This window comes from Anastrepha obliqua, chromosome 1 (genome assembly GCF_027943255.1).
Source record: "Anastrepha obliqua isolate idAnaObli1 chromosome 1, idAnaObli1_1.0, whole genome shotgun sequence".
NCBI classification, from domain to species: Eukaryota; Metazoa; Arthropoda; class Insecta; order Diptera; family Tephritidae; genus Anastrepha; species Anastrepha obliqua.
Genome location: NC_072892.1, coordinates 144,067,235 through 144,090,888, shown reverse-complemented (window position 1 = coordinate 144,090,888; position 23,654 = coordinate 144,067,235). Strand labels below are relative to the sequence as shown.

The window sequence follows — 23,654 nt, the reverse complement described above, 5'->3', positions numbered from 1 at the left end:
ATTGTGAACACTTTTTTGACTGAAAACTTAACAAATATCATCGATCAATCATCGTATTGGCCGGATTTAGCCCCTTTTACTTTTTTATTTTTCCCAGAACTTAAATTGCCACTCCGCGGACGCCGCTTGGGGTCGGTAGAGGCCATTGAGGAGAGTTCGCTGAAGAAGATCTCTTCAAACGCGTTTAAAAGGTGCTTTGATGACTGGACTAGTCGTTGGCGTACGTGAATTGCTTCGAATGGAGGACAAAATAAATTTTGATGGTTAAACAATTATTTTGCGTTTTATTGAACAATTCCCGTAACGACAGAATGTATATTATATATAGATTATAGATATAGATAAGTCATACACTTACAAGTTTCCCAAAAATTTGATTTGCAATTATCTTTCTTCATTGCAGAGACTGCAGAGTGGTGCGCGATCCACAGACGCTAAAATCGAAAGGATACGGTTTTGTTTCGTTTGTGAAGAAATCGGTGAGTTTTCGTTTTTTTCTTTCTTTTTTTAATAAAAAAAATACTTTGAATAACTATAATAGCAATTTTTTATGTGTGCCCATCAAGACAAGGGCTTATAGATCATAGAGATGTTGCTTAGTGCAACCCTGTTACCTTTTTTTATCGGTTCTGACAGTCAGCTGTTCAGTCGGGGACGTCATAATATCAAAGTGTAGTGAGCAGTGTCATTTAAATGGAGATTTTTTTTTTTGCACTAATAACTTGTCAAAATTTAATAATTTTCTGCTCTGTATTAAAATATTAAAAAAACATAATGTGTGCGGTATTTGGTTCTGACATCAAACGTTAATTCATGGAAAAAAAGGCACATGGTTATGATTTTTTTTTTTTGATTACACAGTTTTTGGGAACACGTTAAAGTCAAAAACACGATTTTCGCGTAAAAAATCGGTGAATTAGTTACCGTAAAAACAAAAGTATCAACAAATTCGAAAAAAACTTCGGCGTTACTTTGTAAAACATCTACAGAAAAAGTGTTCAAAATTTCAAAAGGATCGGTGCAGTAGTTTCAAAGTTATGAGGGGCACCGACTTTGAAAACGTAAGTTGTGGGAAAAATGCTTTAAAGTACAAATGGCGCGCGGTTGAGCCAGGTAGGTAGCAACACTTACATGGCTGTATCTTTGTAAGTTTTGCTCCGATTCATCTAAAATTTTCACAGAATATTCTTGAAAGGTTCTTCATTTAAAAAATCAAATAAAAAAAAAATGCAAAAAAAAAATTTAAAAACGTTACCCCCCTCTTAAGGGTATCTCTTTAGCGAAAAGTACGCATTGTAAATTGTAAAGAGAGCCATAGTAAATTGAAAATTATGAGGCCGTTTTTATCTATATTTACCTTTTGCGTTAATGTGCAATAATCATCAGCAATCCGAAAGCTAATTTTACTATGCTTAAGCTCGACTACTAACTAGCAAATATAATTGAAATTTCTTGCTGTACTGGTTCATTGCAGTGAAATGACCAATTCATATGCAGCCTTGGAATGAGTCATTGAAAGCAAGTATAGGACTGAAATAAACTAAAATGGAGGATATATTTAGTGGCAGAATTAAATTTTATCCTAAATTGCTATAAACAGCACGCACAGACCGCTTCTTCTTCTATTTTATCAACTTGCGACAGTTGTTGCTTTAAGGAGGAAATTTTCACTCAAAATTACACTGGTTGATGTACGTATAAGTTTTCTGAGCGATATCGTTCAGTTTTTGTATTTTCAAAATACTTACTTTCTTCTCAAAAAGTTCTTTTTTCCGCTTTAACTTCGCTCTGTCTCATCACCATTTCCTGAATTTCCATTAAGTGCTAAGCTTTGGAATTGCTTTGAAGAGCCGCAATTTAAAAACTATATTGAACTTAAATTAAAACACCAAAATTAAATTGAAGAAATTGTTAGTCTTTTTCAAGCAGTGGTCTTCGCAATCCTACAGTCATGCAAAATACTTAGGGATCGCTGTTGGAAAGAAGACATAAATATTTATGCCGATAGTCAAACTGCGATCGAAGTCCTGTCGTCGACATGTTGCAGCTCTCAGGGCCAACTTCTGTAAGGAGGAAATAAAACGTCTCGAATGTGCAGGAAACATTTCTTTTATCTGGGCTTTAGGGCATCGGAACATAGAGCGAAATGAAATTGCCGATGGGCTTGCCAGGAAAGGGTCAACAAAACCGGTTTCAGTTATCACCATCTGAGGCATCGGTGACCCCTTGACCGTTGTTAATTTCTTACCTAAAAAAACGCAAGACGGATGGAGTTCTATTTTATTGTGCACCATCTTAAAAACATTTTGGCCGCAGTATGACAGAAGCAGGGCACTTAAATTGCTGGCGATTCCCTGTGATTAAATTTCAAAACTCATAAAGGAGTTTACCGGTCACTGGGTGAGCGGAGCTCATGAGGAAAAGCTTAGACTTAGAAACATAATATTGATCGCTTTCTTTGTTAATGTCCGGGAATATCGGCGAGGCGCTTAAGCATTCTTAGTGTGCCTTTTGAGAATAGCCTGAGGCAGTTCTGTAGCCTAGATCACGTTTCTCTCCTCCACTACATCAAAAGCAGTGGGAGGATGTAGGTTGTTCTTCTTCCTTTAATTTTTCGCAGGTAGTGGTGTACATTAGAGTATCATAACGGCACTCTAGTGCTACTTGTCGTGTAGCCGTGATGTCTATCCAACCTATCTACCTTTTTGTAGTTTGAAATTACAGCATCCGATTTTCTATTTTAACTCTATATTTTTAAATTTTGACTTAAATGGCGCTGGTTCGTTTGACTTTGTTTAAAAAAAACTTTATGCTTTTATTTATTAAGATGGCAATTTATTTTTTTGGTTATATTTGCATTTATATTTCTCCCATGTCGTTCGGAGGAGGAACATATTGAGCCAAAAGTGGCATTATCAAAAGCCCGATCAATGCCCACGAATATGCCTATTGTGTACTCGTCAGCTTCAAGCCTGGCTTCCCCCTTGTTAACAATATCGTGTAAGGCTGATTCATGTGATTCTCCACTCTGGTAAGCGTGTTGATTTCTACTAAGTGGACTTCTCGGTAGTACCCCCACTCGAAAATGTTTCTCCACCACTCGTTCTAGACTTTTCAACACGAATGATGTCAAACTGATTGATCTAAAACTTTTTGCTAGAGAATAGTCATCTTTTCCTGGTTTCGGAATAAATACTACTCTCATGCATCGCCATTGGGATGGTATATGACCAAGTGCAAGACAGGTGGTGAAGATCCTTTTCAGGGTCTCAATTAGCCTGCCTCCTCCTTTCTTAAGCATTGCTGGATATATTCCGTCAGGTCCAGGGGAAGATAGGGACAAGCTTATCGATTCCTTTGTTACTATCTGACTAGCAATATACCAGCTGTACCTAGAGGTTCCACCATAGCTGTATTTTGCTGAGGATTGGCATAAATTATTTGTTGTAACAAAACTCGACAAAAATTGCTCGTTAGTATATGTATGTAATGTTATACTATACAATAAAAAAAACTAAAATAAAATTAGAAAAGAAAACCAAACGATGTAGCCATGTTGGGCTAGTGTTTCGCTCTTCCCGTCTAGGGAAGTCTTGGTTGGAGTGAGGACGGATTCCGTGTGGTCATTCGTCTGGGTCATGCATGCTGCATGTTCAACCCTGTTTCGGATATTGAGGTGTCTAGTAAGACCTCCAGATTTAAATGCTTTTTCAAATAAAAGGGTAGTTCTTTCATAGCAGTTTCCTCTTGTACTGCTAAATGTAATGGTGGCAGATTCAAAAGCGCTTCCATCCCAGCAGTTGGGGTAATTCTCATAGCCCTTGTTATACTTCGGCAGCTTTCGTAGTCTACACAGATTTGTTATAGCTTTAATTTGATAGGATTTTGTCCGTCATATCAATGCCCCGTTCAGTAGGACAGGCCTTACCATTTGAGCGTAGGTCCAGAAGGTAATTTTAGGACTTAGGCCCAAAGATTTACTCAAAAGTTCTTTTGTTGTGCAAAGGTTTTCTTTATCTTTTTGAAGTGAAACTTCTTAGGCGTCGATGGACGAGCGAGAATGGAGAGTAAAATTTCAAGGACATGCAACGTTTTAGGCATTTTCGTTCCACGAGAGAGAAAAAAGATATAACGTAGAGGATAAGGTGAGAGAGAGCTATACCTTATATATATCTTAGATACATTGTAGGCTATTAACGTCTCCCTTTTGTGCGGCCCTTTGTCGTTTCTCCCACTCCTACGCTAAGGCTTTAGTCTAAATCGTGCGACGTTACTCGTATTGTAGCAGCAAGAGACAAGCAAGCATACACTATAGGTATACAAGGCGTTAGAATATATATAACATAGAGAGAAAGAGAGTCGCGCTTAAACGTACAGTACTAACGCTATATTACTATAGTAGAGCGAAAGAGAGCAACATATTGTTAAAATAGGATAGATAGTATTGCGCATGCGCGTGCCTTGTCTATGCACGTTATAGTGTTAGGTGCTATATGTGCGCACGACTCTAACGCCACGCTAATAACTCGGAGCGAGGGAGAACAACGTGTACTTAGAATACGACAGTTCGTATTTTTGTAAATTTTGTCTATTCTCTATTGTATTGTCTATTGTATTCTCTTCAAATGTTGTGAATTTCTTTCTTTCTCTCCCTCTCTCTGTCATTCTTCTTAGGTCTCTCCCTCTTTCTTTGTCTGCCTTGAAAGTTTCACTTCTGTTATGTGTACTACGCTACACGCACTTTTTCTATTACTGAGTTGCGGAGAGCCTCATAGGCGAGCTTTTCTTCAGTATAATTCCTAGCTATTTAAACTCTCTCTTAAGAGCTACCTCTGTTCCATTTATTTCCAGAGAGGTTGAATTTAAAACCCTTTTTCTGGTAAAGGGGGTAATATTGGATTTGGAAGAGTATATTGATATTCCCTCTTTCCTACACCACTCCCAGATTGTATTTAAGGCGTCTTGCATCAAGTTAGTTATGATCCAAAGTTGCGGCGATAATACCCTCTTTTGGACATCCTTTCGCGGCTGTTACACTTAAGGTAGCTTGTCTAGAGAGGCTGTGATTATCCTTTGGCTTAGCAAATTGTTTACCCATTTCACACTTGCTAGATCAAGTCGCCTATAAAAGAGTACCAGTTTCATGGTTTGAAAGTTCGCGTTATCGAAGGCAACTTCAGTGCCCATAAAGACACAGAAGGTATTTCCTTTAGGTCAAATGGTTTTTCTATGTCACGAAAAATTGCGTGCAGTGCTGTGACTGTAGATTCCCCTTTTTAAAACCACAGCGAAAATTATATAATCAAAAGCCTCAAACTTTGTGCACAATTTTATATAATTAAAAAAATTCCATATATATTTTAAAGTTTTTAATTGAGTTTCGAAAAGATTTTCGAGTATGCACCCCACCCACAATTCTATCTGGGCAAAGTTACAGTACTTTTCTGGTGTCAATCTTTGTCGTCTGTAGTAAAAATCTTCGCCGCAGTATGACGCGTTTGGTGTATTAAGCCGCTGCTGTATAATATTTCACATGTTCTTACATCTGGTACTGAAATGTTTAAACTTCGGGCACTACAAAAATGCGCACATACCACATACGAGGTATGTTCAAAAAGTATCGCGAATTTTGTGTTTTTCAAAAATTTTTTATTTATTCATTAATATCTATTTTGTCCCCTTCAAAGAAATCTCCATGAGATATTATGCACTTGTGCTAACTTTTTCTCCAATCTTCGAAGCACTTCAAAAAATCATTTTTTTTATCTTGTTCAGCTCCTCCTTCGATGCCGTCTTTATCTCCTAAATCGTAGCGTAGCGTCGTCCTTTCATGTGCCTCTTCAGTTTCGAGAACAAGAAAAAGTCACAGGGGGCCAGATCTGGGGAATATGGTGGCTGTGGCATTATTAGTGTGTTGTTTTTGGCCAAAAAGTCGAGCACAAGCAACGATGTGTGCGCAAGGGCGTTATCGTGATGCAAGAGCCAATTTTTGTTGTTCCACAAATCCGGGCGTTTTTGGCGGATTGTTTCACGCAAATTGCGCATAACTTGCAGGTAATATTCCTCATTGACCGTTCTACCCTGTGGCAAGAACTCATGATGCACAACGCCCCTGCAATCGAAGAAAACGGTAAGGAAAACATTTACATTCGACCGAACTTGGCGCGCTTTTTTCGGTCGCCAAGTTTCATGCGGCAGCTGCCATTGAGATGATTGAGCTTTGGTTTCCACGTCATAACTATAAACCCACGATTCGTCACCAGTTATAACCCTCTGGAGCAAATTTGGGTCTTCGCGGACAGAGTCCAATATCTCATTAGCAATGTTCATGCGATGCTGCTTTTGGTCGAAATTGAGCAGTTTTGGTACGAACTTAGCCGCGACCCGTCTCATGCCCAAATCATTGAAAAAAATCGAATAGCATGAGCCAATCGATATATCTAGGTCCTCAGCACCTTCTCTAACGGTGATTCGACGATTGGCCAATACCATTTTCACCACTTCATCAATTTTTTTCGTCTAATATTGAAGTGCTCGGGCGTCTGGCACGCTTTTCGTCGTTCACATCTTGTCGGACTTCTGCGAACATTTTTTACCACCGATAAACGTTGCTTTGGTCCAAAGTAGCTTCTTCAACATTCGAAATGCATCCGCGCACTTAATTTCGTTTTTCACACAAAATTTGATACAGGTTCTTTGATCTATCTTTTTGAATAGGTAGAAATCGAAGACGGGCCGAAACATGTGCAGGCAAAGCAGCTGTCAACGATTAACTGAACATTCAAAATGCCCGAACTTGTCGGCGTGAGTGAGAAACATGAGTACCAACATATGGCCACAAAAAAATTGAAATTCGAATATTCGTAACCTGTGAAAGTTCAAAATTCGCGATACTTTCTGAGCACACCTCGTACATATGGATAGCTGGCACTCTCCTAAGCACCCCTGCTGCATATTTGCAATATTTGTCTTTGCACTTTGCAATAACAATTTTCCTCCCTTGAGTTCTTCAAATTAAAAATTTAAAACGTTTGTATTTGCTGTCTTGATTTCGAAACTTTTTGATCTTGCACGTTGCCCTCTTTTTGTTTTCTTTAATAAACACTCTTATTTAATCAGCCAGTGCGTGGTGTCAAACTCGCAATAAGACACAGCTGTAAGGGACTCACACTCCTTTAGCCGTCTGTCAGTCAGTTTTGCTCGTGAATCGCCTTGTACGTTCATTCGTCAGCCGCCCATCAGCTTTAGCGGCTGACAGTTTATGAAGTTGACAGTCAGCCCGTTTCGCAACCGGTTGAGACCGTGTGAGCCTTTTGAGCCTTGCTTCCAAACTGTCTGTCAGTCACACTAGTGCATGCATATATGTATGTGTGCGTGGACTTACTTGCAGCCGTAGCATTTATCAGCTTGCCATATTACAGTCATTCAGTCGATTTGACTGGCATGCCAAAAGGTGTGCCATGTCAGACACCTTCAACTTTTACATGCCAACCGATGGGGGCCGCAGTGGCGGCAACTCAAATGAAAAGAGGTTAATTAACAAAAATGAAGACATTTCCACTGTAGTTTCATACTTTCTCTTGGGTGTATGTATGCACGTTTGTATGTAAGGTAGGCATGACTGTGTCATGCAGTAGAAATACGACAAACGTGCACAGCTACTTGGCTCTCATCAAAAAATCTCAAAGGGCTCATTGAGATGGAAACCCATTTTTCAACCTTTTTCTTTTTTTAACTTTATATGCGGCTTCCGTTGGTGGCAGCCTTAATTTTTGACAACATCCAGTAGACGTTGGCTTACTTTTCGACATAAACGTCAAAAATGCTACGCTTCACCCTTGACGGCACCACCACACGTTCGGTGTTGACGCACGTGTTGCACTCACACGGCGCAGCCTCCAAGGACTTCAGCAGCCAAACATCCTGCACGCAGGCAACCAGCAACCAGCGCTGTGTATTAATGAAGTTAAAAACCACACTGTCAACAGAAATTAAACAAGTAAACGCCTCGGCAAAAACAATAGCAACCGAAAAACCAGACAAACCTTTTATTTTCTACGTTTGCAAGATTTAAACATCAAAAAGATAAAGGCTTATCACGATGGCTGCGTCAGCTTTCTTTTGAATGGGTTTAATAAATATGTAAAGAAGATCACTTTGTAATGCTTTGGAAAGTTTCTGTGGGTCTTTTCATTCCATATTGATTTTTTTTTACAACTTTCTTCTACCCAAATTATCGTCGCTTTTTGCGCTATGGCAAAATGGGAAAACTTTAGTGGGATAGTGATTTACGTATGTACAGGGTGCGTACGGCATTTGAGGACAACTTGGGAGTAAAACTAATTCACTTTTAATTTGAACAAAATTTAATGAAAGTTCACGATTTTTTTACACAACATTAACTTATATCTGTGGGAGGCCTTTCGTAAGAAGAGACTTTTGAGCACTTTCCCTGTAAATGCCCGAGTTTGGCAGCCATCAGGCTGGTCACTGGGTGCGTCTTTCTTCGACAGCCTGAGGCAGTGCGCCAACTTAAAGCTCATCAATCTGCTCCATTCTATCAACAGCTCTGGCAGGCTGTACATATCTGCCCGTTGTAAGTCTCAAAAAGGCATCGAAACGGCTATTTAATTCTACTTGATTGGGTTAGGTTAAATGGCTGCCCTCGCGGGCCCACTTGAACAAAAATTCAAAATTTATCCGTTGTGATATCACACAGAGGAAGGGAAGTCGAAAAAGAAAAGAACCAGACAGGTAGAAGAAAAGGAGGAAGAAGGTGTTTTGAATTATAGGTTGATGACAAACAGTGGTGATTTACGTTCGTACCGCTTCAAAGCACTGATGAATTTTACCAGATGTATGATATTTAACTGTGCCGTTCGGAGTCGGCTTGAAACTGTAGGTCCCTCCATTTGTGGAACAACATCAAGACGCACACCACAAATAGGAGGAGGAGCTCGGCCAAACACCTAACAGAAGTGTACGCGCCAATTATTTATTTATTTATTTTTTATGATATTTAACTTGGAATATCCGCAGGTGGCGCAAAATTCAGAGCGCAGATGCCGCTTGCAATAACTCTCTTAGATGAAACCAATGAAATAATAAGACTGAAAAGACAACATGTTTTAGATCTCCCATTTCGTACCTAATCACTATTATTAATAAGTTTACAACATATTCATATAACGTTATAACATGTATAGCCTTAACTTGGTATAAATATATGTATTACATATAAGTATATTATTATTGTTTTCACTGGAGATCAATAATACATGTCAAATAACCACAATGTTATATAATTTGCTTATTGTTCTTAGAATAGATTGCAAATAAAAGTATTAATAAAAAAAAAAAAAAAAAAAGATGTCTAAAGGTGCTCAGAGGATTCCATCTCGTCCTCCAAAAAGCTTCTGCAGAAAGGACTTAAAGCAATACCAAGTCTCACCTAACGGGCAATTTCCGATAAGGATACTCCCGAAATTCGAGAGCTGCGGTTTTGTTTGCCTTAGAAGTTCTTTCAAGCGTCCTCAATCTATCCGTGGCCAGAAAGGTCTTGCCACCTTGCACGTTTGCGCATTAGCACAGCGCTCACTGAGTTGACCCGAAGCCCATCATTCCAGTAGCAGACTACAGCTTCTCAAGAGAACCCCAATCCCATGCGATTTTGCAATGAAACCGTCTTCAGGTTCCCCTTTCTAGCCAGCTGATATGTCCAGCATTTCATTTTATGCCGCTGTGACCGGGAACCCAAATGAGTTCGATATGGAAGTATTTGGATGCAATCGAGAGACAAGTCTGGCATACGCCGACTAATTTCGAAAGCACAAGCAACGAGCACAAGGCCGCTGGGCTAACGGAGTAGAACTTTACATCCTTTAGAGTAATGTCCATTTGAGGAATTGGAGAGTGTCAGGCTAATACTTCAACCATTTCACCTACCTACCTAATTTACATCTATAAAATCATTCACTAAAATATCCAATAGCTGCAATAACGGTCTCGATCCGGGTCCGGAAAAGTTTGCATGCCCTAGAGTGGTATTAGTTAGAACCATCAAAGAAGAAATGGTGTTATGAGAATACTTATTGACTTTACGCCCAAATATGCTCCATACGTAGTAATCCAGGGAATGAAGATACGGCGGTCATAACGCTCGGCTGTTCGGTGTTATGTGGTCTTGGTAATTTTCAGCCATCCAATGTTGTGACACCATCGCTTTTTGTGAAGAAGCAGAGTCTTGATGAAAGATGTATGGGTTAGTTCCGCATACACTATCAATCCAAGGATTCACTATTGTCTCTAGACTGCCCCGATATATGCAGCGAGATGCACTAGAAATTCTTGAGTAAAGAAGTGTGGTGGCATGGCACATGGCTTTGTAGCTCACAACAGCCAAAACCAAAATAGTGACTGCAAGCTTCTAGTGCATGAACTTTTGTACCTTCTGTAGGATTTGAATTTAGCCCTCCCTCATTTCTGTGGTTGTTCCTTTGGTATTGGCCTACATTTTTTTTCTAGCGAAAAACGATAAAATCTCTGGCGCTTCAGGGTATTTAATTTTGTTTAGAAGGCATTTTTATCGGACAAGTCGCCGTCTTAGTCTTTACACCGCCATAAACTGTCCTCTGTGCACAACGTGGGATTTAAACGGTAGATCTTCATGATCAATTAGACGGATAAGATCCTCAGAAGCATTAAGCTCCTTGACAAGAGAGCTCATTGATTCTGTAGAGCCCTCGACACGTTCCTCGTATTTTTTGCATTTTGGAACAGACTTCGCATCGTCACCTGATGCTTCTAATTAACGGCAAACCTGATGAACGAATGAACGGGAACAGTTAAGAAAATTAGAGATTTCTAAATCGATGTGATTTGTACAGATAGCGAAACTAACGGCACGTCTCTTCATTTCTTGAGCTAAGTTGCAATAAGAAAAATAATGGTTTCGGGAAGTTGTGGCCACATATAAGCACGTCCTTTAATAGATTAACGAAACCAACGCAAGACTGAGTTTTGTTGAGGCCATATGCTCCCGAGAGGAATGAACAAGGAAAACAACAATAAGTTTAAAGACGTGCGACCGAATGCACCCTGTACAGGTGTATGTATGTGTGTGCATTTCTGGAATTTCATTGAATGAAACCACCTGCATATTTGTTTGTGGTGCCACGTGTGACATTTATATGGGTGATTTACAAGAATTAAAAATATGTAAAGTTACGAGGTTAATAAGCATTGAAACAGGTCGGATTAAGGGTCGGCTGATAATTGAGCAACGTGAAGCAAAGTTGGTTCGAAAAATGAAGGCAACATACCTACAGACATACACTCAAGTGTGCGGGATTTGTTTAATATCCTCTTATAGAATCAGTAAATTCTTATTGATTTTCTTACGATTCTTTATTTATAAAAAGTGTGTCTAATAGAAGCGTGACCGGCAGGATTCAAATTTAGAGCTAAAAAATTATTCAAACTAGTTAAAATATATTATATAAAAATTTAAATTGAGAACAACGTACCCTTTGTTGTTACAAGATGAGTTCGGCGTATGAGAAACCCACTTGAAGCAGTCCTCAGAGCCCTCAAAGCCCAAAAAAGCTACATGCATCTATCTGCAGAAAGCACAATTCGAGGATGTTTACATGCAGAATACCTCAAATTCTGGAGTACCTTGATAAAGCCGCGGGTCTCGCTATCACACTTAAAAAAAATACTTACATGCTAAGATGAATTGACAATGGAATTGGACAAGCGTAATATTCGCGGATGAATCTTCTTTTTGGGCGAATAGTTGCATACGTCGGTCGTGTTGTACTGCTGGTAATCGACAACCACAACCAAAGCATATCGTTAAGATTCATGTTGTTGTGCTGCTCCGAGAAGCCAAGTTTTAATAAATAAAATTTATCATAGACTACCAAATTACCCTTCTTAATCGGAAGGGAAGCTTGCTCAAACACTAAACAAATATACCATTTACCATCCATACCTGACTAAATAGTGATTTTTTAAGAGCTATAGCAAAGTTTTTTCAAAAAAACACAGGTAAAATTAAAAAAAATGCATGAAATTTTTATTTAAATCGATAGTACAGTCCATATAATTTAGTGTTTGAAGATTATTTCATGCAAATGTTGACCGCGACTCTGCTTCAAATGGTCCATCCGCTTAGTCCAATTTTGGCTTACTCTTTCCAATGTTTCGGCCGGTATCTCACATATAAATGCTTTAATGCGTTAATTGAAGCAGGGTTGTCTGAGTAGACATGAGCTTAACATAGCCCCACAAAAAATAATCTAAAGGCGTTATATCGCACGATCTGGGTGGCCAATTGACAGGTCTCGAACGTGAAATAAAATGTTCAACAAACTCGCCTTTTAACAAGTGCTGTGTCTTGCTGAAACCACATGCCGTGCAATTACGGTTCAATGATACCTCCAGCTCATAAACCGCACCAAACTGTAATCTTTTCTGGATACATTGGTAGCCCTTGCAATTCTTCTGGCTGATCTTCACTCCAAACTCGGCAATTCTGCTTATTTACGTACCCATTGATCCAAAAATGAGCTTCGTCGCTGAACATAATTTTTTGACTATAAACTTTCTTAACAGAACACGCATTTTTATAATAAAATTCAATGATTTGTAAGCGTTGTTCGTTTGTAAAACGATTCATGGTTAAATTATAGACCAAACTGAAGATGTTTGACAGTCAAACAAAACACGAAACGTGCGTCAGCTGTTTAAGCCAACTGTTTAAAAAGATAATAGCTAAAAAATCACCCCTTATTATAAAAGCAGACACATTTTCGTAAAAACCGTATCTAATTAACCTGTATCTTGGGCAATACATAAATTGTAAATTATATTAGTTTTGAGTCTTGAAATAAAAAATCATGGCATATCGCAATTCATGTAAAAATCTGCCTTAAAAAGAAAACTTACGCTTTTACCTCTTCAAAATAAAAAAAAAAACAAAAAATGCCTTTTCTAGCTTAAAAAATATTTATTTGCAATAAAAACGTCAAACTATCTGATTCATTATCCTTACGGAAACACTCAGGACACACCATAATAGCAAGTCCCAAACAAAAATACTGTCGGCCTGTTGCACAGTTGTAACGCGGTTTTCGGTTTTTCTTTGAGGAACAGTATCCACAGCGACCACTTTTATTAAACGATGTTTCAGAAGTCTCGGGACCATCTATTTTACTATACATAATTCAGAGAGCCGAAGTTTGATGGTTTTAGGCAAGGAACTGTTTAGAGCTCGACGTCGTAGTTGCGAGTCAATAAGATCGTACGACAAAGATTCAAGAAAGGCTCTGCGGTTAATTTGCTTACTAGGATTATTTTGTACATGTATTGTGTATGAATTTATGCCCGCAACATTCATAAGGCTATAGAAAATAAATATGGGCCATCTATTCGTACCTCGAGCAACATTATACGTTTCACACATTTTATCTACGGTGACAACCCCGCCTTTCGTCATATTATAGTCCATTATCATTTCTGGTTTATTAGTAATCTCATTGATTTCAACACCAGCATGCATGCCCGATACAAATATCACAGTTTTCCCCTTTTTGGGAACATACGAAACAAGACTGCAGTTGCCACGGTGTCCGAACAAGCTGGATTTTTCCGCTCGTCCTCTTATCTCGGTGAATTGTTTGGGTAATTCTTTCTTATTTTTCCTTATTGCCCCAATAATGGTCAGTTTGTGCTTAGATTCAGGTTTATCCAGCAATGGGATACTAGTGAAAAAGTTATCACATGTGATATTCCGGCCAGAATTGTGAATACTTTCGCTTAGTCGTACAACTAATTCCATGGACGAGTTATCAACTTCATATGGGCCACATTTTGGCATCTGTTAAGGCGTAAATTTGTATGCCATATTTATTTGGTTTTGAGGAGATGTACTGCCTGAAGCCAAAACGACCTCTAAAAGCCTCCAATTTTCCATCTATTGTAACAAACCGCTTCACATAATTCCCTTATTGGAGCTAGTTTATCTACGGCAGTCCTTTCAGCTCGCTTGGCTTTATTGTCAAGTCTTAGACAACGCATTAATAAATAAAATCGATTCCATCTCATACTTAATCGAAATATCTCCGAAGAGGAATCATCTGTTTTGAATAAATCTTTAGCATTCAAGCGACTATTTCTCCTAACTCCAGCAAAGATTAAAAGGCCTAAAAGGGCTTCGATTTCCATGTTGTCTGTATAGGTACACTCGCTTTCTTTGAAAAATTAGGTTTTATGAGATCAATATGTTCATTAGTATACTTTTCAATACGATTTATAACAACTTCAGTAAAAGATAATCTCGAAACCTCGCCTATTTCCTTCAAGTTTTTTGCTCTTTTCTAGGCCCTGGCAGTTGAGTGACTATATTCCTAGCGAGACGTCTTACACGATTTGACGGAGCATCATTATTCCACCTAGTGTGTCCATCTTTACCAAGATAAAATTCTCTTCATCTTCTTGCTCGGTATCATAACTTTCTACATCTCCTGCAACAAAGTCTTCAACTTCGCTGTCATTTTCATCTTCATAATCAGAAGTCGAATTTTCTTCCTCCAAAAGTAGTCTGATTTGCTTTTCATTCATTATAATATTAAAAAGTACTTGCAAAATAGTAAAACGTAAAAAATAAGAAAGAAAAAAAAAAACAAAATAACTGCTTTAACTTCACAAAAAATTACACATATACCCGCGTCGGTCTCACAAACCAATTTTTATAAAATTCACCAACACGCCTGTCTAGTGCAAACGCCAAATCAACACTAATATAGAGCTTGCAAGAAAAGCGGAAGCTAGCAGTAAATTCAAATCAGTAAAATCATTTCTCGGTCTCACAGACCAACGCGCGGGTATAGGAAGGTTAAAAAACAAAAAATCGATTTTACAGGCCATTAAGTTCTCGTGTAATGAAGCGCAATTTTGTAGACCTGCAAAAATAACGTTGATTTTTGACAATTTTCTGTTGCATACGATATTGAGAATAGTCTCTCATACAAGGTGGCGCAAAATTAATCACCGTATCTACACTTGGCACTTATGAACGCAATGGAGCGCCCAAAGTTTAAATAAAATCACTCAAAATAATTTTGTTTATTTAATAAAGAACTATGCTTAATTTGGTGCCACCTTGTATATAAAAGCTTAACGACCTGATTAAAATGTTCAACATTTGTATGAGCATTTTTTTAAATTTATTAAATTGCTGTGAATTTCGTAGGGAGTTTACAACTTTCGTTTGCGAAGTTGTTGTTTTCCAACGAACTATGTTTTTATAGGAGGAGTATACGCACAAACATATGAGGATGACGTTGCTTGTTTGGTAACAGGCCCTGTGCTTATGAACATCTGTAGGAAAGTGCAGAAAACACTGGATATTATTGACACTTGGTGCTGTGCGAATGGGCTATCAGCAAATCCCACCAAAACTGGTATTGGCCTCTTCCCCAGAAGGAGGAAGGTTGATGGACCAGCTTGCCAAAGAAATCAAATATCTTGGAGTAGTCTAGTCCTTTGGAAGTCACACGATGAAACAAAGACATCCAACGCACTGACAGCCTTCTAGCACTGCAAGGGTGTTTTTGGGAAAACGTGCGATCTTTCTCTTAGCAAGATCCTATGCACCTACACGGCTATGATAATACCTATGGATTATCCCTATGCTTCAGTGGTCTCGATGAGTAGACTCTCTCTCGTGGAAGTCAGAAGAACCTTATCAAGACTACAACGCACTGTGGCCATCTGTTGCACCCGAGCTTTTCCAACTATTTCAGGCCCGGCATTGGATGCTCTGGTGGATCTATCACCACTTGATGTTTTCATCGGAGGAGAGGCCTTGAAGGCCATCTGCAGGCTGAAAAACAATGGAAATTGGTCCATGCTTTGGACAAAAAAGTAGACACGGTCTTCGATCCAACGATCATCGGCATGTCCGTTGACTCCATGCCATCCGGAGTCGTATTTGACAAGAGATACAGTGTGGTGCTGCCAGAGGCTCAACGTTGGTCAACCTCAGAAAATGAGATCGGCAAACACTGTTTTCCGCATTTTCACGGATGGCTCCAGGAACGAGCGCTGTTCCGACTCTGTTGTCTACGTGAAATCAAGCGGGACAAAACTACACGTCACTCTTGGAATACACGCGTCTGGGTTTCAGGCGGAGGGCTATGCTATACAAGAAGCGATGAACTTTGTTGTGGAAAGCAGATGGAGAGACAGATCTGTCTGTGTCGGCAGAGACAGCAAAGCTGCTCTTATGGGGAAATTCCAAATACTTAATGAAATCCTTGCATTTTATATGCTGCTCCTTATGCAAGGTAGGTGAAATGGTTGAAGTACAAATCTAGCAATCCCCAAGTAGCACTAACCGCCGTTTTGATACCATTATGAGACCTCCAAGAGACAGATATATACAGTGAACCAGAGCTGTTTATATAACGGAGAAGATTGATTGGATTTAGGTTGGCGCACGGCCTCAGGCTGTCGAAGAAAGGAGCTCCGAGTGACCTTGATCGTCTAGCTACCACACCCGGACATTTACAGAGAAAATGCTCTACAGTCTCCTTCTCTGGAAGGTCCCCACGGCGGGGGTTATGTGGTAAACCTAGTTTTTCCATGTGAGCCGATCATCCAAGGACCGGTAAACATAGCTACGAGTTTAGAAATTGAATGACATGGAATTCCCAAGAATTTCTGAGTCATTCGTCTATTCTACCGGGGACAAAGGCTTTTCGTAATAGCACATGAAGAAATGAAGATCTATCTTTTCTGCGCGATTCTGAGAAATAAGTTGTGCAATTCCCCCTTGACAACAGTTAGGTGGATTCCGATGACTGGGTAGTAGGTCTCTGAGACCAATTCAGTCCCCTTCTTGGTAAGCTTATCAGCTATTTCATTTTCCTCTATGTTTCTAAGTCCTGGAACACAGATCAGAGAAATGTTATCTGCACACCCAAGAGATTTAATCTACTTCTTACAGGAGTTTACCGGTTTCGATCTGCACCATGTCGTCGTCAGAGTCTTGTTTGCGGCTTGACTATCGGAAATTTTAAATGTTAAAATGTTAGTATTCTCTTGCTCACACGTTCCTTAAGTATTTTGTAAGTCTGCAGGGTCGCAAAGACTTCTGCCCGAAAAACATTAGAAGTATTTGGCAGTTTTAAGAGAGTAAATAAATTGGCTGACTTAGGTAAAACCCCTGTCTTCAACTGGCGATTCCATCTATGAGCCGTCAGTGAAGTAATGACCACCTGGAGCAAGAGTGGGCTACTGAAAAGTTAGATTTTAGTCTATCGACAGCATTAAGATCACCTTTAATAAGATTGTGAAACTCAATTATTTTTGAAAATTTTGTATGCCACGATATGTTTATAACATGGTAGCTTTTCCGGGAAGTCTTTTACTGTCTCTTTTTCTCTTCTAACCAACGGAAAATGCGAGCATCTTTTTGTCAATTGAATACCCTATGAAATTTAAACCGACTGTATTTTATAATAGCGATCCAATAAGTGAGGGGATCTACACGAAATATTATATGTGCGAGTATGTCAAGTAGAAAAAGGTATAAATCTTATATTTTTGTGTACACCAAATTGCGGTCGTAGTCTACTTTTGGGCACACACAATAGAGGCTATGCTCAACGAAAGAACCTCACTCATACGTACCATAACAATTCCATAGCCCTTATTTTGGAAATTTCTCCTTTTAGATTTGTTTATACGATTGCCTCTAACGGCAAAAACACTCACTTGGACGATAACTAAATTTGTACATTAGAAAATGAAAAGGATGCTGGAAACAGAAATAGAGTTGAGAGAAAGGGAAAGGAGTTGAAATACCTATCAAAAGTTGCTACTTTATAAAGGGTGGTTAAATTTTAAGGGCCGATGTTGAATATAAACCACACCTAAACGTCAAGCTTTTTCTGTATTTCATTTGACATTTTCCAATTTCAGACTAATTCAATTTGAACAATGGAAAGATACACAATCGAGCAACGCGTTATTCAGGCTTATTATGAAAATGGGCGTTCAAATCAAAATGCATATAGCGCACTTCGTGAAGAAAATCATCTTTAGTGATGAGGCACATTTTCACCTCAGTGGATTCGTCAATAAGCAGAATTGCCGCATTTGGGCGAATGATAATCCAAGAGTGATTGCCGAAAAATCAATGCACCCACAAGGAGTGACTGTTTGGTGCGGTTTATGGGCCGGCGGCATCATTGGGCCGTATTTTTTCCAAAATGAGGCCGGTCAGGCAGTTACTGTGAATAGTGTTCACTGTCGTGAGATGATAACGAACTTTTTATGCCCCGAATTGGAAGATATGGATGTGGACGATATGTGGTTTCAACAGGACGGTGCCACAGCTAACGAAACAATGGCTCTTTTGCGCGAAAAATTTGTTGGCCGAATAATCTCACGTCGCGGCGATGTCAATTGGCTGCCAAGATGATGTGATTTGACACCGTTGGACTTCTTTCTTTGGGGTTATTTGAAAAAAAGGTGTACGTCGATAAGCCAGCAACAATTCAAGAGCTAAAGGATGAGATAATTCGGCACATTAACGGCATATAACCTCAATTATGCCTCAGCGCCATCGAAAATTTGAACCATCGGATGGAGGTGTGAAACCGGGGCCGTGGCGGCTATTTGGCCGATATTTTGCTCTATGAGCAATTGAACTATACCAATATTATCACAACGAAGAGAAATGAGAATAATTTCTTAAAAAAGTTGTATTTTGTTCAAAATCAATACCGGCCCTTGAAACTTAACCAGCCTTTATTTGTGATTTAGTGAAAATTGCTGAACAAAAAATTCTTTAAATTCAAGTTTTTAACTGCACATCTTTACATCTGCTTCAAAAGCTGCACAAATTTAATAAGAAAATTCGCAGTGTTTAGAGTTGTGTAAAAATTTTACCAAGTTAAAAAAAATATAAAAAAATTGTAAGAAAATAAAGCTACAATGTCAACTGCCATTGTGCCTTAAATCAATGCAATTGCCACAGGCGTTTCAAATTTCTGCTTTTCTGCACTGCTGACTTTCGTTTGAAGCCTAAGACGTGTGTCTCTGTCGTATTTTCTAGCCATTAAACACATGAAATTCAATAGCGCCAAAACACAAAACAAAAGAAAAACGAAATACGAAAAAGTACAAATTTGCGATACGCCCACATACTCTGGCATACATGTATGTATGTATGTGTGCAAACTCAGGGCATGTTCATATATAATATATAGGTATATGACTCGTATGACAATCAGCCAGCGGCATAAACACTTGCGAGCCTTGCTTCCGTACAAGCGCACAATTTAAAAAAAAAAATGGTATAGTAAACAGACAATTGCCATAGCATGTGCGCAAAAAAAAAAAAGAATAGAAGAAAAATTTGTGTAGTAACACTGAGCGCTCGAAGTCACCTCGGCGTGTGGTGGGTAGGATTAACAGTGTGGATTTTAAACTGTCTGCTAAGCAGTGACTGTGCGTTAGTGTCCTTGCTTGAACGCTTCAAATTTCAAAGCAATACCCTCATCACTTGTGGTTTGACGATATCGCCTATGATGTGTGAGTGTTAGCGAGTGTGCGACGTGTGTGACGTGAGCGACACTCGCCAAACATGTTGGCTGTCTGCCCGAGAAAAGGAGTAATGTGCAAAGCGCGGGTAGTGGGAGAGTGGGAGTGTTTGTGTGCTTGACTCACGCGTAATTATATACATACCCGCATTTAAATATTTGTACGTGGGTTTTTGGAATAGAAAAAAGCGAAGTCCCTTTTTAAATCAAATCTATTGGAAAACGTTTACTTTACAATGTTTAGTACTCATAAGCGGTTAACCGTCAATTATTTCAGCCACTCAAACAACAAACGTTCGGGGTTAAGTATGAAATTGAATTCCTTTGATGCATTAGAACGACCGCTGTGACAGAAATAAATGCGAAAATTAAAGTTTCAATGGCCGGCAGGGAAAGTCACTAGTTGAGCATTGAGATACTACCAGTTTAGTTGGCAGCTCAACCAATTCATGCGCCATCTTTTTTTGTTGTTCGGAAGCTGTACTTCATCCAAAGCGGTCATGTCCTACATAATGGCAATTGTCCGGCCATCTGTCAATTAAGTACCATATAAAATACCAGTTCATATTAGCCAAACAAAAATTTTGAATCAATATACTTCCAAAAATAACCAGTTTTAGACCAGTTAAAGTATTTAAAAAACAATCCATTATAGCGTTTGAAAATATTCTATCCCATACTAAAGGTGTACACAGAATTCGTTTTTTCTTAAGTTGAATCAAATGTGTTTAAGATACTGCAATTGGTTGAAGACTAAAAAATTTGTCCAAACTTAGAAGTAAATTCTAAAACAACTTAAGGTTAGTTACATGGGTTTCGTTGGTTCAAAAAATCGATTCATTTTTTTTTTTTTTGGCTTATTACAATAATTTCTGCAACATTTCAGGAATATTATCCTAAATTTTCAAGTCGATCCGAATAATAAATTCGGGGATTTGGAATGTGTGCGCTCCAAGCAACTTTTATTGTTATTCAAAACTTTAAACGCTTTTTCCTCGGAACTGTGTTTTCACAGCCGGCTGTCAAATATTCTCGAAAACTACTCAACCGATCTTGATGAAATTTTACACAGGTGTTCCAGATACAATTTACTCCTGCTTGAACGAAGAATTTTTTTTCAATTACAACTATTAAAAAAAAAAAAAAATGTCAAGCAAACGTGACCGAAATTTTCAATTTTTTGCAAAAATGTCTGCCAAAATTCCAATTTTTACATTTTTTTTCTTTCCTTCGTTCAAGCACGAGTTTATAGTCTTAACTAAAGCACTTATTTTTGTTTTTTCATTTTTGATGAGCCTGTCAGGAGTTATACTGACAACGCGGACTCACCTTTTTTTCGAGGGTCACCGGAAATGATGTCACAATGGAGGAGTTTTAATTTTTTTTTTTTTGAAAATTTCAGAAATTATTCTTTAAATATGTATCTATAAGAATTAAATTAAAGTTTGAATTAAATAAATAATTTTTTACATAGAAAAAAATATATTGAAAATAGGCCTTCTTTTACCCGACGAAACCCATGTAACCCTTTAAGCAAATTACATATATAAAACAATTTATATGGGGAATAGTTAAGTAAGCACTGAAGGAAAATTTACATATTGGCTGAGATTCCTTATTTAAGAAGTGAGCGTGTGTTAGATTAGTGTGGCCCAATCTAAGGCGAATAAAGCATTCGTTCATAGCCGTGACTGTAGTGGTTGGGAGTCTGACTGCAGTTCTGTTAGGGTTGTATGACTTGTAAGGGTGAGAATAATTTGCCCATTGTATAGCGCATCGTTGGTATACAAATTTAGAAATTATTTTTGCCACAACTTTCCTCGAGAAAGGCCTTAAAAGTTACTAATGGGCTTTTGAAGCTAATTTGGCAGCTTTATCTGTGTGCTCATTTCTATTAATGCCAGCGTGTCCAGGAATCCACATCAATTTTACTCTTTTGTCTAGTTGGATGATGAGCTCTTTTATGATACAAATTGGTTCAGATGAGTTGGTGTTGTTGATGTGGTAGGTGGTGCAAAAATGACACTAGCAAGGACATCGAGCAACTCCAACATAAATATATAATATACGTTGACAGTCAAGCGGCAATAAGAGCACTCATATGAAATTTCATCTAAAAACGTTCTTAGGACCAGGGAAGCCATAGAGAGACTAGCCGCAGACAGACGGTTACACATCTATTGGGTACCCGGTCATAAGGCATTGCAGAAAACGAAATTGTAGATGAGATTGCCAAAAATGCTGTTTACATACACTTCGAACAAGAAAACGGCATGCCGAAACCTTTAAATACGGTATACAATGACATCGTTGCGAACAAGAAAACACGGATATGCAGGAGGTGGAATAATCTAGCCAATTGCAAATTCGCGAAAATCATGTGTACATAGAACGCAGATAAATACGTCCGATTCGTACTAGTCCAGCCTAGAAATAGGTATACTGACAAGCCACAATTTGTTAGCGGCACACGCGTACAAGGAGGGAATAACAAACAATGATAGCTGTAGATTTCGCACTAAAATAGAAGAGAGGGAAACTCTGGAACTTCTTCTATATTCTTGCCCTGCATTAGCTAGAACCCGAATGAAATGCTTAGGAGCTCTACAATATGTCTCTCGGGGTTAGAGCTTCAGAGCTTATTTAAATTCGCAAAAGTCTCAGGCTTATTATAAGAAGCCTACTATAAGTAAATGTAGGGCTCTAGCTCCATCTGGCACCAATAAGTCTATGTGAAGGCTTTCAGCCAGCCAGGTCAACCTAACCTAACCTAACCTTCGACAATTAAAGTTGAGTTGGTCTGTTGAAGCCTAATGCTCGATGTTCATATTGCTTGAACAGAATCATTGGAATCACCGCGTCATTTTCACATTATTGGTCCACAACTAAGAGACATTTGTTCGCCCGGCTGCGCTTACTCTTAACCTTGGTGATTGAATATATCGATCTTCCTCATTAAACTAAAGCTTACGAAGTTGTCAAAGAAAAATGTCAAAAAATGTTATTTAAAAGTTAAAGTCTTTTTTGAATTTCCCTATGGCATGAAACAAAAGAATCTACCAGAAAATATTGTGAACTGTTTACCTCACCGCTGCTTCACGCTGTGGAGTAAGCCCAGCAGAAGGCGGACGATTGCAATACTTTGAAGTTTAAACTTACAACAGATGTGTGTGTATGTGTGTGTGTGTGTGTGAGCAAATCTAATATTGAAAAATAATAATAGTTAATTTTAATTCCTGCACAAAGCGATTATTTTGAGGACATTGCGGTTTTACTTTATCTCTTTACAAGAGCCTATTCATGGAAACATGCGAGTGCATATACAACTTTACATACACAAACACATGCAAGTATATTTGCGTAGGCATTTCAAAAATGTTGTGGTTTCCTTTCGGTTTGATTATGTTAACTCGCACAGGGTGGTCCATTTGAAATGTCAACTACTGCTTCCATGAACTATTAGAAATTTAGTTTCGATAGAATTTTTCATTTTTCGCTGGAAAAAATTTGGAAAACATGAAAATCGAACACTGAAAATCGAATAAGCAGTCGATATGGTGATATCAAATGGCCATTTGGAAGAGTGCGATTTGACTAGATTTTATTATTATTTTTTTTTTGTTTTATGTAATAAATATCACGCCGACCATCGACCGATGATCCAAAAGTTCAAATAGTAGCAGTAGTAGTAGTATTTATTGCAGATAAAAGTAAAATATAAAACAGTTTGTAATTACTTATTCTAGTATTAAGAAAAAAAAAATAAAAATATGGCATGAGCCGCCTGTCGATTTACTTTTCATGCAAAACAATTATCCGGTTTTTAAAACCAGTTAAATTTTGTTATTATCTTTGGATCTAAAGGCATATTTACTAGAACGCACCAGTTCTCCTAATAATCATTTTCAAGATTGAGAACCTCAATCAGTTGTGAGTTATTTAATGTAGATTTTCCGAAAAATACTTTCCTATATTCTCTCAATATTGGGCAGTGCGCCTAAATTACGCATTGAGCCAGTGTTATTTTCTGTGTCATGT

General features: G+C 38.4%; 1 protein-coding gene across 1 annotated transcript in view; it reads left to right on the top strand.

Moving 5' to 3' along the window:
• Nucleotides 1–409: 409 nt before the first annotated feature.
• Nucleotides 410–23,654, top strand: part of LOC129252955 (cytotoxic granule associated RNA binding protein TIA1) — a 145,832-nt gene continuing 122,587 nt past the window's right edge. Inside the window, exon 1 of the mRNA XM_054891152.1 lies at nt 410–479. The gene's annotated coding sequence lies outside the window, so the exon portion shown is untranslated. The remainder of the gene's footprint in view (nt 480–23,654) is intronic.